Raw genomic sequence first — 12,518 nt, 5'->3', positions numbered from 1 at the left:
CTACTTAACCTGATGATGCTTCTCTCACAGCTCCTCCAGGCTGCGCATGTGCCCTGACTTCCGGCCACACGCTGACCTTCCCTCTACCCCCATACTCACCACCCTGCCTCCTCTCTGAGTCAGCCCTTACACTGGACTCTGTTCTCAGCAGCTCCTAGGCGTCAACTGGGTCTACCTTCTCTATGGCCCTGTGAGATGGAGCATTTCTTCCTGACACACGGCAACTAAACAGCCTGATGAGACAGATGCTGGGCGACCTCTCCAAGTGTCCAGCCTGTGCGGTGGGCCCCATGCTCTTAATGCCAGGTAGCTCCTACTTTCCGAAGAGGACAATTCCCAAATTCAAAGGAAGTGCAGTGACTTCAGTGGTCCCCCCTCCCCCCACCATGGAGACACCAGCAGTGCATGGTAGCAACCTGCAGACATCTCAGAGATAATGATTTTTGAAGGTGACCGAGCTTGCGGCACCTGTAAGCCAACAAATCCTCCAATCCCAGTCTGGAGCCATCGGTGACAGATGGCACCGAGCCACAAGCAAGTTACAAAATGTGAGAAAAACAATTAAGGAGGAGCTGAAGCTTGGTGGATCCACGTAATGGATTTTTTCTCCTGGCGACAGTGTGAGAAGTATCTGTGAAGGGTGTGGCCAAGTGTGGCCTCTAATCCACTCAGCTTGTCCCACCAAGCGCTTTGCTTTCATATCAGCTGGACTCATTTCAGGAAGGATGGTGTGATAATTGCGGTTTCCAAATGTAAAAGCTTGCAATTGAAGGCAACCACGTAATAAATAAATAAAGCTGATTGTCATCGGTTCTTCTCTGACCTCCACACTCTTTCTATCATACACACACACACACACACACACACACACACACACACACACACACATATGCGCGCGCGCTCCCTCACTCACTCACAAACTAAATAAAATGTGAAAAAATAAAGAAAGAAAGAATTGTGGCTGCCAGGACTGAGAACCTAAATAAACAAAATAAGAAAAGAAAAAGAAAAATCCAGCTGAGAGGCTGCAAGATTACAAGGGTGTAAAAATTATTCGAGAGTTTGAGAACTCTTTGCGTCATCAAGTGGGGAGTTTCTCAGAGTGCAGTATTCAGGGAAGAAGCAATTGCACCAAGCACCCAGTCAGAAAGTGGATTGTGCTGGGGCAAGGTGGCCAGGAGGGGACAGCTCACCATCCGGAGAGTGGATGCTGCTCGTCTTCATTTTACTGCTAGATTACCACTCCACTCCATGGAGAGCTCAAAGCCTACCGACTGCTGATTAAAGGTGCCACAGCCACCTCCGAGAGCTTAACTATCAAAGGCATTTCCTAGGATCAAACATCTGGAACAGGAGCCACCTGCTTTGCTCACACTTCAACTGGGGATTTGACAGAAAGAAGGGAAACGCTTTCCCTGATCCTCACAGCGCTGACTTGACTACTCTCATTCTGCTTGTCCTGTGGCTCTTTAGGGAGGTCCCTTTAGGGAGGTCTCGGAGATGATGACATTTGAGAGTTAAAAACTAACACCCCAACATTTTCTCCAAATGCTCAGAGTTACTTACAGGAACATAAATATTCTATTTGTGCCAAATGAGGTGGTCTGTTGATGCAATTAAGCTTCTTTAGACTGGATAATTGCTGGTATGACATATTGATGTCTTCAATCTAGTCTCACACCCAAGAGGGAAAGATTATCATTCCATCCTAATTATACAACAGTAATGCCTAAGTGAGCAACCTCTCCTGGTCACACACACAGCCCAAAAACTGAAACAAACTTGAACCTTCCAGTGAACATTTCCAGGACATAAAATGTGGATAACCAATTCCATTAGGATGAGACATAAAGTAAATTCAATAAAAGATGGTCTACTCCAGAGCCAGGGTTTGGACACATCCCTGTGATCACAGCACAGGGGTCGTGAAAGGAAGATTGGAAGTCCAAGATCATCCTCCACAGTACAACCAAGTTTGAGACCAGCCAGGGATAGGTGAAGTTCATTTTTTTTAAAAGAAAATTCTCTATTTAAAATAGAAGAACTATTAGGAAAGAGGAAAGGGAGTTGAGGAAAAAAGAGGGTGAAGGAAGGATAGACATGACCAAGGTACAGTGTGTGTGTGTGTGTGTGTGTGTGTGTGTGTGTGTGTGTGTGTGTGAATGATGCATGGATGGATAGATAAATGAATGGATGGATGCATAGAAGATGAATGAATAAATGCATGGATGGATAGAAAGAAGAATGAATGGGTGCATGGATAGATGGATAGGTGAATGAATGGATGCATGTGTGGTGATATTTTATTTTGTGCTCTAACAAATAAAGTTTGCCTGGAGATCAGAGGAAAAAGTCAGCCATTATATTAAACACAGAAGTCAGGCAGTGGTAGCACACGATTTTAATCCTAGCATTTGGGAGGCAGAGATTTATCTGGATCCCTGTGAGTTCAAGGCCACACTACTAACAGAGCTAGGCATGGTGGCACACGCCTTTAATGCCAGCACTAGTTAACCCCAGGGGTCTGTACAGACAGAAGTGATAGAGCTGGGAGAAAGAGGAAGTGATGTAGCTGGGCAGAGAGAGGAGGTGAGATGGCAGGGACAGAGAGGATATAGGTGTGAGTATACAGAAAGTAGCTCTCTTGGGCTGAGGATTTCCTAGAGGAAAGAACTTGTGGCTTGGCTTATTCTATTCCTCTGATCTCTCAATTTTCACCCCAATATCTGGCTCCGGGTTTTTTGTTTTTATATTAATAAGACCATTTAGCAATTCGTATTACATGCATGGATGGACGTATAGATGAATGAATGGATGCATAGATGTATGAATGAATGGATGCATGGATGGATGGATGGATAGATGTGTGAATGAATGGTTGCATGGATGGATGGATAGATGTGTGAACGAATGGATGCATGGATGGATACATAGATGTGTGAATGAATGGATGCATGGATGGATGCATAGATGAATGAATGAATAGATGCATGGATGAATGGTTATGTCTTATTCATCTGTACAATTAATTTGCATTAAAAATTATCATTATAAAAAGATTTCTAGGCCAGCAAGATGATTCATTGTGTAAAAACATCTGCCACCAAGCCTGATTATCTAATTTCAATTTCTGGTCCCCACATGGTAGAAGAGTAGTGTAGATGTAACAGTCTTATTAAATAAGAAACACAGAGCCAAATGCAGAGTTAAAAGCCCAAGAAGTCAGAGCAGTAGCTAAGGACAGAGACTAAAACCCTTCCTTACCCCTTGCTGCCGCTGCCGTTCTTCCCCTCCTAAAGAGAGCTACTTCCTGTGTGTCTGTCTTTTTATTGACTTTCTGTTCTGCCTTCTCATTGGTAGTAAACCCAACTACATGACCTCCTCATCACTGCCTGTCTGTACAGACCTCTAGGTCTCTATGATTGATATTGAGATTGAAGGCATGTGTCTCCATGCTGGCTGTATCCTTGAACACACAGAGATCTGCCTGTCATGTGATCAGGATTAAAGGCATGTACTACCACTGCCAGACTTCTGCTATGGCTTGCTATTAGCTCTGACCCCCAGGCACTTTTATTTATTAACATACAATAAAATCACATTTCAGCACAAATAAAATATCACCGTAGAGTAGACTCCTGCAAGTTGTCTTCTGACCTCTACACACATACAGCGGCACATTTGCCCCCATTCCCATATGCACACAAAATAAAAATGCAAAATAAACTTTAAAATAAGACTGTCTACTCTGATATTTATTCACAACATTAAGTAAGTGCTAACTTTAGTGGGCAGGCTCCAAAGAAATAAGAGAAATGGTTTAGAACTAGATAGTGGTGTTGGTGACAAAACTTTGTGGATAGATTAAATGTTAATTGTTTGTTCATTTTATGTGAATTTTACCTTGATTTAATTTTTTAAACTCTTATTTCTATTTTAAATAGTGCTGTATGGGCTGGAGAGATGACTCAATGTAAAAATAAACAAACAAAACAAAACAAAAAACATATATGGCTTCTGTAGGCTCATTCATAACTGCCTGTAACTCCAGGTCTGGCTTCTGTGGGTACCAACACTCATGTGCACAAACCGGCACTCAGGCACACATACACATATTTTAAAAAATAAATAAATCTTAAAATAGAAAAAACAAAAAGAAAAAAATCTTAAAATAGTGTTCCTTGTGGAAGTTAAACTATAAATGGGACATGTTAGGTACTTTTTAAAAATCACTTACAGCATGGAATACTACTTCCCCCCCATGAATTCATTGGGGAAATATGATTCTCCACAAAGGAAAAAACACATTTTATTGTCCAATAAGCATTATTAAGCCAGGAGGTGATGTGCATGGCAAGAGTCACTAAGAATCCACAAGCACAGAGCAAAAGTTGGCATGTTAGACAGCCAATCAGATACAACCTACCAGGTTGTGATCTCAAAATAAGCAATGATTAATTCTCTAGTAAGATGATCTGGTGGGCCATTTGTCACACAGACTTCACCCTGGGTGCCCATTAATTAGGGTGATGTCTGTCTTATTTTATAGACTTTATACACAGGACAAATAAGCTTCTTCTATCTTTATAACGGAAGGCAGTTTAGGAACAAGGTGCCCACAGACAGCAAGCTTCTTTTCACCTGCTGAACTTGGAAGACAATGGTGTTAGTGTCTTTGGATATTTACACCCCAAAGAGATAGTTTCCAACTCCTTAAGAGAAGCAAGAGCAGTGGAGCACACTTCTAATTCCAGCACTCTGGAAGCAGAGGCAGGCGGGTCTCTGTGAGTTCAAAGCCTGACTGGTCTACAAAGTGAGTTTCCAGGACAGTCAGGGCTACACAGAGAAACCCTATTTTGGGGGAGGGGGTAAAGGGGAGCTGCCAAAAAGCCTTATTCAACCTTTTTTGTGCATTTATTCATTTGTTCTGGTATATGTGTTATTGTCCACATGTATACAAGTAGGTATGCACGCACAATAGATGCCAGAGGTTGTACCCAGTGTCTTCCTCTGTCACTCACGGTCTAATTTTTTGAAACAGAGTCTCTCACTTAACCTAGAGTTTCCCAGTTGGCTACAGTGGCTGGCCAGAGAGCCTGGGGATCCACCTGTCTCTGTCTTCAGGTGAGATAAGAGGCACATGCAGCTACACCCCACTTTTTATGTGGGTGCCGAGAATCCAGACTTAGGTCCCCAGACTTGCCAAGCAAGCACGCTGCCAACGGAGCCATCTCCCCAGCCCTATTTGACTTTTTGAAAGAGCTGAAGAAAGAATTTACAAAAGCATGCATAAATGATCAGATTAGAGGGAGTGGAGGGGATGTCTGCTCCCTGATTTTGTTTGTTTTGAGAGAATGTCTTGCTATGTAGCCTCGGACAACCTTCGGACTGGAGCCTGCTGCCTCCGCCTCCCAAGTGCTACTGGGATTATAGGCATGTACCACCATGTCCACTTCTTCCTTTGTTGTTGTTATTGGGGTGTGTGTGTGTGTCTGTGTGTCTGTGTGTGTGTGTGTGCACATGTGTGTTCTGGGAGTTAAGGGGACTACTCTTCCCTTGTTTTTAACAGAAAGAAAAAGGACTCTTGACTTTTCTACCCTTTTTTAGTCTTTTCTGATTCTTTCAACAAAATATAAGTAGATAGATGATAGGCTGATTGATAGATAATGAATAAATGATAGATTCATAGACAATACATGGAGAGACAGAGAACTGTATAGTCAGGATCACCTTGGTAACAAATGCACACATTAAACATGTATGTGTAAGGCCCTAGTTTCAATTCCCAGTACAAAACAGTAAATTGTCACTCCTTCAGAGGACTGTGTCTTGTGACACTTCCTGCTTCCTCCCTTAAACCAGAGCAGTCGCTATGGAGTCAGCACTGGTCAGTAAAGCACTTCCTCAGAAAGCACAAGGTCCTGAGTTTAGATCCACAGCACTGACCTAAAAATGCTGGAAGTGGTCACTGGCACTGTAATCCCAACCCTGGGGAGGTGGAGACAGGAGGATCCTGAAGGCTCATTGGTCAGCCAGCCTCATCCAATCAGTGAGCTCCAGGTTCAGTGGGAGATTCTGCCTCAAAAAAATAAGAGAGAGCCATTGAGGAAGACACCCAGGATTAACCTCTGACCACATGTACCCCACACGCGGACAAATCGACATACATGGATATAAATACAGAACACACTAGGAGAAGATATTTTTAGCATCAATTTCAGTGTGTGGCTAATAGAAGAAAAGCACTCAGGAAAGGACAGAACACACCCAAGCATGGGAATGGCCCTCCAAAGCGGGAATTACGCTGCAGGTTTCTTATCAGTAGTCAGGTGCAGAGGACTTTGGGGTCCTCTCCAGTTATATCTCAAATAGTTGCTAAGAATCCCGTCTTTTGGTAAATGCTTGGATAGGAACACAGTCACATAAGGCGAACCCACAGATCACAGAGTTCGCACAGGGGATTAAGGCGAGCTTTTTACTATCAACGGAAGTTCTTGTAAGATTCCTAGATAACGTCAGGTTTACCCCTAGACAAGGAGAAAGCTCCACTTGATCCCACACACTTATGCCTTAATGAGGACCTGGTGCTGTTTTGACATTTTTATTTTAAACAGTTATATAGGAGAACCTCCATCTGCAGCCTTCACAGTATGTTTATTAGTTGTGCTAGAATTTGTGGCTCTCAGGGTCTTCAACCAGGCACCAGGGTGAGGAGATCTTCTCTCTAACCCTTATTTTCCATTTTTTCTAATCTGACTCTTTTGGACCCAACAAAGCTTTCTCTGCCAGGAGTCATACGGGACCATACATCTGTATCCATGTGGGTCTGGGGCACGAGAGTGCCCTTTTAGTCACAAGCCAGAACCTCAAGGCTCGTGGTGTTAGAAATAATCTCGGCATCAGGCAAAGGGATGCAGAAAGCGAAAGTATCTCGACAAGGGAAATCCTTTTTTGTGCAGGATCCCAAACTGGGCTAGCAACTCAATGGGCCAACGCTCACTCGGGTGATAACTGTGCTCACCCCATTAAAGCTCAACTTCACCATCTGATGTGATTGGCTCATGGTCACAAAGGAAGGGAAAGGCTCGGAAACATAAGCCCTTGCCCAGCTAACCACCTTTGATAAAGAAGAGAAAACAACAGCAAACACAAAAAACACGTTTCTCACAGTGGCTACAGAGGGAAGCAGGGTGGGGAAGAGGAACCAGATTCTGAATTTTTATAGTCTTTTTTTGTTTTGTTTTGTTTTGTTTTTTGTTTTTTTGTTTTTGTTTTTGTTTTTTTGTTTTGTTTTGGTTTTTCAAGACAGGGTTTCTCTGTGTAGCTTTGTGCCTTTCCTGGAACTCACTTTGGAGACCAGGCTGGCCTCGAACTCACAGAGATCTGCCTGCCTCTGCCTCCCAAGTGCTGGAATTAAAGGCGTGCGCCACCACCGCCCAGCAGAATTTTTAGTCTTTAAAGCCATAGTTTAAACAATAAAGTGAATGTTTTTGTGCTACACTGTAAGCATGTGTTATTGAGGTCCTAATATAGCGTCATCCTCTAATAAACTTATTTTTGAGCAGGAGGCATTTGCATGTGCGTAATAGAAAGAAACAAGGCAGGAATCAGAAGCACCATGGACGATGCCAGAGGAGGCTTTGTCCTGCTTTTTACCCTTGGGCCACAGGGACAAGGGATGAGTTCAGCATGTGACATCCACCCTGCTGGATCACTCCACACGAAAACCTGCTGGAAAATGCTGATGAACAAGCACGTTTCGTTGCAAAACTCCCCGTCAAAGCATCTTCCTAACTGACACACAGAACAAGCTCAACCACGTCGTGTGGAGACACGCTACATCCTGTGACATAAATCAGCCACATCTCACAAAAGGGACAAGCCGGTAAAGGCCTCTCATCCATAGCGAGTTTCTTGAAAGGTTAAAAAAAAAAAAATCCTGTGTTTGCTGACTAGTTGTGTGTCTTTAATCCTATTAAAATATAAGCTTGATTTCAAAAAACATCTTAAGCTGTTAAAGAAATTATACTTTGTAAATCAAGTAATCCCCAAGCCCTGTGAGACTACTGCCCAAGACTAAGACGGTGGACTGACCTGTCTGTCTAAAGAGATGCTTACGTACAAACTGCCCGGAGGGAAAAGCTGACTAGTGTTAACTTGTATTGCCATCAGTTCTGTCTGTGATGCTTTTTAGAATAAAAACAACCGGGGCTGGAGAGATGGCTCAGTGGTTAAGAGCACTGGCTGCTCTTCCAGAGGACCCAGGTTCAATTCCCAGCACCCACATGGCAGCTAACAACTGTCTGTATCTCCAGTTCCCTGGGATCTGACACCTTCACACCAATGCACATTAAATAAAGTTAAATAAATTATTAAAAAAAAAAAAAAAAAAAAAAAGAATAAAAACAACCCAAGGCCAGCAGGGTGCCTCGGCAGGTAAAGGTGCTTGCTGTCAAAACTCATGACTTGAGTTTGATTCCCAGAACCCACTGAGTGGAAAAAGAGAACCAACGCCATCAAGTTATCTTCTGACCTCCACACATGCACCATGGTGCATGTATTCACACCCAACAAATCAATGCATGTTTAACTACACACACACACACACACACACACATATAGGTAGGTAGGTAGGTAGGTAGGTAGGTAGGTAGGTAGGTAGGTAGGTAGATAGATAGATAGATAGATAGATAGATAGATAGATAGATAGATAGATAGATAGATAGATATCTCTGTGACAGATAAGAGTATTAAATGGATTAAGATTTATCATCCTTATATATAGCAATGCACCATATAAAAATAAACTCATCTGTTACTTTCCTTTCAATATTTTTCCCTCTTCAAAGCAAAATTCCCATTCACAATTGTCACACGCTCTCATAAGCATAGGCTGAAGGGGATGTCATTTTCTCCAAAACCTAATCCCAAAGTCTTACCATGTCATTTAGTAAAAAAATCACCAACATGAAAGACAGCTGCCTATCTCACGTGCTGAAATTTTTGAACGCTAAAAACATGAGGAGCGGAGCACTTCTGAGCTACCTCCTGTAAACCACTTCCCTCAGCTCCTTCAAGTGGATAGGGAATACAGAAGATGCAAACTAGTTACCGCTACAAAGGGCATTTCCGCGTGCGCGCACGCGCGCGGGTAAGAGGACAGAAATATGAGTGGAAGACAAGTGGGAAATCCTGATCCAACCAATTACTTGACACAAGATAAATGCTGAAGCTAACTATGTCTGTTTGGCTCCCTTGAAATCGTATCATCATGGATGAGAAAGATGCTCAGAGCACCCACTGCAATCTTAATATCGCAGGTTTTCTAAGAATCTTAATATTGTAGATTTTCTAAGGCAAAACATTTTTCATACATGGAAAAAGGGACTAAAAGTGATGTGTGATGAGTTTTTTCTCTTCATGTCTGACATGACTACTCTGTGATCCCTGTCTTTGGGGAAATTTGAACAAAACCAAACTGTCTCCCAGGCCTTGGTCTCAGAGTGAAGGGAACTTGGGCCCACAAACGTGTTCAGTGGAAATACCATTCATTGCCCTCACAGAGATGCTTTCTGCTTGCTCTGTGCCTGGCCCAGCAGGGATGCCATGTGAAGGAGTCAGAGAGGTAACAGAGCTGAGCTTCCGCCACTAAGAGCAGGAATTCCCAACCCACCCTGAAGACAAGAGCCTTCCCACACTAAGGGGAAAGAAGATGAACTTAAGGGGATGGGCAGAGGTTGGGTCCTAAGAGTGGGGCTGCAGATCCTGCACCTGCATCAGAGAGCCTGGGACCTAACCAAACTGAAGGGGTGTTTGAGGATGTGATTGTGTAGAACTGTGCCCTGCTCCCTAGATTGTACCCCAGGAAAGAAACAAGAGCCAAATAGGTTGTGGGTGCACACAGAGTCCAGGCAGAAGAAGCCAACAACCCACCCGCTGTCTCCTGGCCACCAACCTTCAAGTCCTCCCCTGTGGGAGGATGCATGGGAGAGGGGGGCTGGATGCTTAAAAAAAGTGGCTTGGCTCGGAGATGTAGCTCAGTCAGTAGAGTACTCGCCTTGCATGTACAAAGCTCTGGGTTCAATCCCCACATCATATAAACTGAGTATGGTAACAGAAGCCTGTGACCCCAGCACTCCGGAGACAGGGGGAACAGAAGATCAAAGACAGTCCTGGCTACAGAGCAAATTTAATTCTAGCCTAGGCTACACAGGACCCAGTCTCAAAACAATTTTTAAGACAAACAATTATATAAAAGGCTTCTTCCTAGTGGATGGTGGTAAATGTAGAGACTCGTGGGTACAGAAGGTGCTGAGAATAAGTAATGGATGAGTACTCGCCCCTGAACAAGAGGTATACATTCCATCTAAGGCTCAGAGAACATCACTGGGGAAGAGGGGGCGGAAAGAATGTAAGAGCCGAAGGATAAGATGAAGGGGTGGAAAATGCCACTTTCTGGGGCGGACACAGCCGTCACCATCATGAACCCTGAGCAGCTTCAGACGCCCACACTGGGCCTGCCCAAGAGTGGGCCCATCAACAGTCATGCATGCTGAACTATTGGCTAACAGACTCAGGGAGAGGGGGCATCCCTGCCTTCAGGAGTGTACCCGCTGGTGACCCCACCATTCTCCAATGGATAGGCCCAGTCAAATGCTCACACAGGCGCTGTAGTGCAACTAAATAATTCACAAAACAAAGCCTGAAGTCATGGATCCCGGAAAGGGATTGATGTGGGGGTATGAGGAGATGAGGGGACTAGAGAGCCTGCAACTCTAGTCCTCGGGGTTCAGACTCCCCCTTCTGGCCTCCTCAGGTACTGCAGGCACATGATACACAGATAATGTGCAAGCAAACACCTTTACACATAAAAATAAAAATTTTTTTAAAAAAAGAGTAGGAAGGAAAACAATTAGAATGCATTATATATGCATATGAAGTTGTCAAAGAACGGACTGACTTAATTTTAATGGGGGAAAGAAGAGGCCTAGCAGCACCTATTGAAAATAGGATGTGCCTCCTTTTCTTCGGGTGTTTTTTACATGAATTTTACAGTGTGTATTTGAAGTCTGAAACATGATGTTGTGGTGTACACAGAGATGAGAAAGTGATTCCCATAGTGAAGAGAATGAACATATCTGTCATCTCACACAGTTGCTTTCTTCATGACAAGGGCAGCTAAACTCTATTGTTCAATAAAAATTCTACATACCACAAAATTTTGTTAACTGTGCATTAGATGTCTAGGCTTGCTGAAAGAAGTGATACACACGTGTAATCCCAGCACTCTGGAGGCAGTATCAGTGAGTTTGATGCCAGCCTGGCCTACAGAGCAAGTTCCAGGACAACCAGGGCTACATAGAGAGACTTTTTCTCATAAAAACCAAAAATGAAAAATAGATCTCTAGGCTTGGTCACCCTACCTACCTGCCACTTTGTGCCCTTTGACCTTCAGCTCCCACGTCCTACTCCACCCCCCACCCACAGCTTGTTCCCACAGCTCGGCTGTTGTGGACACTACAGTGAACACAACCGCACAGGCACCATCGAGAGCACCCATGCTTGTTCATTCTGAAGCATAAAGCCAATGCACCAAGAATTGCGTGAACCCTGCAAATCATGTTTGATGAGCCATTATGACTGGGTTTCTTAAAAAAGAGCAGGATTTCTCCAAAGTAGCTACATTTTTCCTTTAAAAAAAGGGGGGGGGACTTAAAATCTTGAAGTGGTTAACCTTTTCATTCACATGCTTGTAGATGTGTAGAATCTAAGACTGCTGCCTTGTTTTTTGTTTTGGTTTGTTTTGGTTTTCAAGACAGGGTTTCTTTGTGTAGCTTTGAAGCCTGTCCTGGAACTCACTCTGTAGACCAGGCTGGACTCAGAACTCAGAGATCCACGAGCCTCTGCCTCCTGAGTGATGGAATTAAAGGTGTGCACCACCGCCACCTGGCCTCAACTCTGTTGCCTTTATTCAAGAGAAAGTATGTGAATAACATCTGATGTACAGGAGGAGTGTTCCCAGGCAGGGTTCAAATTTCAAATTTGTACTGTCTAATCCACCAGCTACTAGCCACATGGTTGTATTTTTCTCTGGTGCTGGGAGTGGAACCTAGGACCTTGCACACACTAATGAACTATATCCCCAAACTATTGAACACTATTTATTGGTGTGTGTGTGTGTGTGTGTGTGTGTGTGTGTGTGTGTGTGTGTGTGTGTGTGTATGCCAGAGGAGGGGTTGGGTGTCTTCTAAAATCCCTCACCACGTTATTTTTGAGGCAGGGTCTGTCACTGAACCCGGAGTGAATCTAGTCAGAATGGTTGGACAATGAGTTCCAGGGATCTGCCTGTTTCACCTCCACAATGCTAGAGATAGGAACGCATGTCATTACAGCTGTTTTGTTTTGTTTTGTTGTTTTTTCAAGACAGGGTTTCTCTGTGTAGTTTTGGTGCCTGACCTGGATCTCACTCTGTAGACCAGGCTGGCCTGGAACTCACAGAGATCCTCCTGGCTCTGCCT

Source organism: Peromyscus maniculatus, chromosome 8 (assembly GCF_049852395.1).
Source record: "Peromyscus maniculatus bairdii isolate BWxNUB_F1_BW_parent chromosome 8, HU_Pman_BW_mat_3.1, whole genome shotgun sequence".
NCBI classification, from domain to species: Eukaryota; Metazoa; Chordata; class Mammalia; order Rodentia; family Cricetidae; genus Peromyscus; species Peromyscus maniculatus.
Note: the sequence above shows the minus strand (reverse complement) of the source record.